The following is a 6,000-nucleotide window of genomic DNA, read 5'->3' on the forward strand; positions in this document are numbered from 1 at the left end:
GCACTATTTATAGAATACCCCTGCATATATGTACTCAGGTTATAGAATGCTAACATTTACACATGTAAATGTTACCAATTTGCACATAAGTGCTAGTTGGGTGCTAAGCATTTTTTTATCATCTTAATGTGCAACTTGCATAGCGCACAAAAGCAAGGGGGAATTTTCATGAGTAGGGCAAGGGAATCTCCCAGAATTATGCATACATGTTATAGCATGGTATCATTCTTATGCTAAAGTGCTGCACGTAGGTGCACACAGTTATGCCTTCCATAGTGATGATGAAAGAAGTCTCGCCTACATGTTGGCATATAAATGCTGACTTACACTAGTATTCTATAAAAGATTTTGGGTGCCCAGTTGCCATTATATAATTCACACTTAGCATCCAGCATTTTGGCACCTAACCTTTGGGGCACTTTATAGAATTACGCTGTACATTTGGCCAAGGACACATTTAGAACAGAGGTGGACAGCACTTTCATTGAATATCTTTTACTCTGATGAAGAGAAAACTAGAACAATTTATTACGAAAGACTCACCTCACTCTATATGCCCTAGTACAACTTTGCCACTTTATCAGATAAATGAAATCAGAAACTAGCATTAAATCTGGATGCTTCTTTGTTCGCCAGAGGTGTTATAAACATCAAATTTCTCTCAGAACAACAGTTCTATTTATGTTGAGAATGTATGTATCTCCTAGACATGCTTTTCAAGCAAAGCTTTCAGAAACTGAAGAATGTATTATACCTGAATATTTAGTGCAGGCATAGGCGGTCGGTGGCCCAACTGTTTGGGGAGGCTAAAGGGGCGGGGTTAGGGGTGGGGCCAGGGGTGGAGCTTAAATCCATAATTGTCTAACACACAGAAAAAAAAAATAAAAATAAAAGTCACAATTACCTTTTATTAAATTTAGATATTAGCTATGTATCATATGTCAAAGATTAAAGTGGTTGCTCAAAGCATATACTAACCACAATCGCTCAACTGCAAAACAATATGCACAACTTTGTGCAAAAACACACTCAGAACCTTACTGTTCCATAAATATTACACTGGGCAGAACCTAATACACCAGTATACCACCCATACGGAAAATGCAGACCATCAACAATATGAAACAAGGGATCATAATATCATGATACGTGTAGAGCCACAAAACACCCTAATTCATGTTTAATGTGGGATAAAATGCCATAAATAAGTAAATAAATATAAACTTTTAATGTTGAGCACCTGATTCTCAAAGTGGACATATTCGAAACACTATAATGAAAATAAAATGATCTTTTCTACCTTTGTTGTCTGGTGACTTTGTTTTTCTGATCATGCTGGCCCAGTATCCGATTCTGCTGCTATCTGTCCTCTTAACTCCGTTTCCAGGGCTTCCTTTCCATTTATTTCTTTACTTTCCACCTTTCTTCTTCATTTCTTGTCCTACATCCGTAAGTAAAAGCTGGGTCCTCCGCAGACTTGACTGTCCAGTGGATCCAGCTTCTGCCTATTTTCTTCCTCCATGTGCAGTTTTTCTCTCTTCCTTTTCCCTCATCTCATCTCCTTCCTTATTCTTCCCTCCCCTCCATCCATGTCCAGCAACCCTCCTCTCCCCTCCATCCACCCATGTCTCTGTCTTCTTCTTTTTTTTTAAATAATTTGTTTCGTCTACAGTTTTCCCCTTCCTTTCATTTCTCCCCATTAACCTTTTGTTTTTCAGTTTACATTTCGGCTTCATGTTTTTCTCTTCGTTCGGCCCCTCTTTTATTCTCTTTGTATTCTCCTTATCTATCTCCCATTCCCCTTTTCCTTCACTCCTTGGTTTGTTTTGGTTTTATGATTTATTCGTTTCCATTCTCAGCTGTATCATTCTCTTCATTTTGAACCGGCTGTTGGAAAGAAATATTGAAATTAAGCAGAAAAGAAAATCTGAACTCGAGACTGGGTTTCCTTTAATAGAAACATTGACAGTTTGCATAACAATCAAATATCTCAATTTCTTTTTCCCCTGCAAAAGGATTCTTTAAACATGTTAAGTAATAGTGCAGGACCACATAAAGACCAGGTTTTTTTTGTGTTTTTTTTTACTGTATCACCGGCTTTAATGTAATATGACCGCCAGAGCAATAACCTGGGACATAACAAGTGTTTGAATATCACACATTCCCACCTGTTCATTTAGCCACTCTCACGGCTTTAGAAAGAAAATATAATAGTAACCCTGGTCACAAAATCTTTTTTTTCCCCCCATCAATGGAATAATTAATCTGACCATCCTATAAATCAGTCGTCTGCTCTGAGCAACAGGTAAAATAAATTAATTCTTACCATTGCCAGTTTAGAGATACTGCATCACAATCCTATTCCTACCCCCCCCCCACCCCCACCCCCCGCAGAATTTCAGTTATCAGTGACAGCCTACACCATATCCTTTACACCGTACGTGCCAGTGGGTGTCTGTAATCTCTTAAATATATTTCCTTCCCCTTAATTAAAAAAAATGAGGACGTATTGCTAATGAAGATTTGGAGGGGGAAAAAAAGGCCAGATCTTTATTTTATTTGAAATGTATCGAGAGAAACACACCTAGACAGAGAAATAGAAAGTTAAGAACAGGGTACGTTAATTACTCCCACTCCTGCGTCCCTTTCACGGACAAATAGGGTTTCAGGTTCATAGCAGGATTAGGCGGAGAACGATAACTTATCCACACACCCGATCGCTCGCTCCTTTCCTCCCTCCAAGTCCTCAAACGCCAGAGTAAAGCGGACTTTAGCAATTGAAAGCAAAAGTAATGGCACAACAGTGGTTAGGGTGGTGGACTTTGGTCCTGAGCAGGGGCGTATCTGCGTGGGGCCTCAGGGGTCTGGGCCCCCGCAGATTTCGCCCTGGACCCCCCTACCGCTGCCAACCCTCCCTCTCCGTTGCTCGCCTACCTTCGCTGGCGGGGGACCCCAACCCCCGCCAGCCGAGGTCCGCGTCCTCCTGCCGCTGCCGGCTGCCTTTAAAAGAATTCCGTCAGCTGGCAGGGGACCCCCAACCCCCGCCAGCCAAGCCGAGGTCCTTTCATTTTTCCACTAAAGCTGGCGCCGAAAGTTTCTTTTGAGTCTGACGTCGCTGCACGTTGTACATGCAGGACGTCAGACTCAGAAACAGAATGATTCTGTTTCTGAGTCTGACGTCCTGCACGTACAACGTGCAGCGATGTCAGACTCAAAAGAAACTTTCGGCGCCAGCTTTAGTGGAAGAAATGAAAGGACCTCGGCTTGGCTGGCGGGGGTTGGGGGTCCCCTGCCAGCTGACGGAATTCTTTTAAAGGCAGCCGGCAGCGGCAGGAGGACGCGGACCTCGGCTGGCGGGGGTTGGGGTCCCCCGCCAGCGAAGGTAGGCGAGCAACGGAGGGGGGAGATGGGTAATGGCAGCGACTGGTGGGAGGGGGATCGGCAATGGCGGCGGCGGCGGGGGGGGGCTATAATGTGCCCCCCCACTCTAGCCCTGGCCCCCCCTACCGCCGCAGTTCAGATACGCCCCTGGTCCTGAGGAACTGAGTTCGATTCCCACTTCAGGCACAGGCAGCTCCTTGTGACTCTGGGCAAGTCACTTAACCCTCCATTGCCCCATGTAAGCCACATTGAGCCTGCCATGAGTGGGAAAGCGCAGGGTACAAAAATGTTTAAAAAAAAAAAAACTTACCTGATAGTTTTTATTTCTTTTCTCAGCTGTAGCAGCACTGCTCTTTCCATAGGCGCCCCGATAAAGAAGCTGTGACCTTTTCCGCCCCCCCCCCCCCCCCGCTGACCCCGCCCTCTCAGCTCCCCGACCTTCCTGCAGTGGCCACCCGGCGTTTAAACCTTTTTAAGTTGCAGAGATGGCTCACCTCCACTCCAGCCTTTCCCTTCTCGCTTCTCGCTCATTGTCCTGCCCTCGCGGAAACAGGAAATACCTCATCAGAGGAAGGCGGGACACTGAGCGAGAAGCGAGAAGGGAAAGGCTGGAGTCGAGGTGAGCCATCGCTGCAACTTAAAAAGGTTTAAACGCCAGCGGCCACTGCAGGAAGGTCGGGGAGCTGGGGGCGGACTCAGCGGGGGGTGGGTGGCGGCGGAGAAGGCGAGGAAAGGTCACAGCTTGGCTGGGGAGGCTTAGCCTCCTCAAGCCTCTTATACGGGGCGCCTATGAGTGCAGGCCTCTACCCGGACATCAGAACTGAATATCCAGGTAGAATGTGCCCACTGGCACTTATCAAGATGCTGGCAACATCCTTTCATTTACATAGATAACTACCTGGATAATGTTAAGATAAAGTTAGCACAGCAAAAAGACTATGTACCTTAATTGTAACAATACTTTGTTCTTATCATACCGCTTATGACAATTGTCATTGCGGCATAATGTAAGCCACATTGAGCCTGCATAGAGGTGGGAAAATGTGGGATACAAATGCAGCAAATAATAATAATAATAATAATCTGGACAGTTACCCATAACAGACTGAATATTGCCACCAATCATTTAATTCTCAACTCCACCCAGACTCTGCTCTTAGACCAGCCCAAGCATTGCCTGGATAGTGTCTAGGTGGTCTGATCAGATTTTCTGTGGTACTAAATGCTACTGAAAATTCAGGTATGGCCTGGTGAGTGGGACTTGAGCGGGTCCCACCCCAAAATGCCCTGTTGAATATTGGGTCCTTGGACTGTAACCCTCTGGGAACAGGTCAATGTCAGCTGTAGCTGAGTGGAGGAGTGGCCTAGCAAAGTGAAAGAGTGGCCTAGTGGTTAGAACACCGCTCTTGACATCCAGAGGTGGCCTGTTCAAATCCCACTGTTATTCCTTTTGATCTTGGGCAAGTGTAATAAAAAGGATTTTAGAGATTGCTTTTCAACTCTATCTGCCTTGACTAACAAGTGCACTTGGGGTCTGTATTGTTGATTAGAAGTAATTCTGTTTAAAAATGATTGTTTAACTTTGATTGTGTATTTGAAAATAAGTTGGAATGCAGAAGATAAGATATAGCTCTAATTAATTTGGTATGTGGAAGAGGATGGCGCTTGTTTTCAAAGTTCAGACTGGCCACCTGGACTTGGAAACATGTGACCACATTTCCACAGTATGACTTGTTTACCTATTCTCAAGTATTCTGTAATTTTTGTTGGCTCTGAAAATGAGCTTTAGTGTAATAAAAAGGGGGGCGTGTTGCAGCAGAGCTTTGAGGCTCATCTGTGGGTGGACGCATCATGCAGAAAAGACTTGTTCCTGGTCATAAGGAGACTTCGGGCTTTCACTGCAACGGGCCTCCCGGCTGATGAGATAAGGGCATGAAATTCCTGACCAGTGATGTTGTATGTACAATATGTATATATCTGTCTTATAGCTTTCTTTTAGTTAGATGATTTAATCATTGTATATACCTTTTCCCTCATCTCATCTCCTTCCTCTCTCTTTCCTCCCCTCCATCCATGTCCAGCATTTCTTCTCTCTCCCTTCCCCTCCATGTGCATCTCCTTCCTGTCTTCCCTTCCCTCTCCTCCATCCATGTCCAACAATTCTCTCCTTGCCCTCCCCTCCATCCACCCATGTCCAGCAACCCTCCTCTCTCCACTGCCCCCCTCCACCCATGCCCAGCAACTCTCCTCTCCCCTCCATCCACCTATGTCCAGCAACTCTCCAGCAAGGTGACTTGGGGCAGGCTTTGGATTTTTTCAGCTGGTGGGGTTTGGGGGTCAGGTCCCGTCCAGCTAAGGCTGGGGGGGGGGTTGGTGCACCGGGGGGGGGGGGGTCATTGCACCGGGGGCGGTCGTGCTGTACCCGGGGGGAGGGGATGGGTGCGCATCGGCGATCCGCCCCGGGTGGCCTAGCATTTGAGTACCGGCACCTTTTTTGCTAGAAAAAAATGCACTGAATACAGGGGATATGTGCCCAAATTGGACACTGAGAATTACACCTGGTTCAATGGTGTTCTGTAATGGGTGCTCATATTTGAGTGTCCATTATAGAATAGCATT

This window comes from Microcaecilia unicolor, chromosome 7 (assembly GCF_901765095.1).
Source record: "Microcaecilia unicolor chromosome 7, aMicUni1.1, whole genome shotgun sequence".
Taxonomy (NCBI): Eukaryota; Metazoa; Chordata; class Amphibia; order Gymnophiona; family Siphonopidae; genus Microcaecilia; species Microcaecilia unicolor.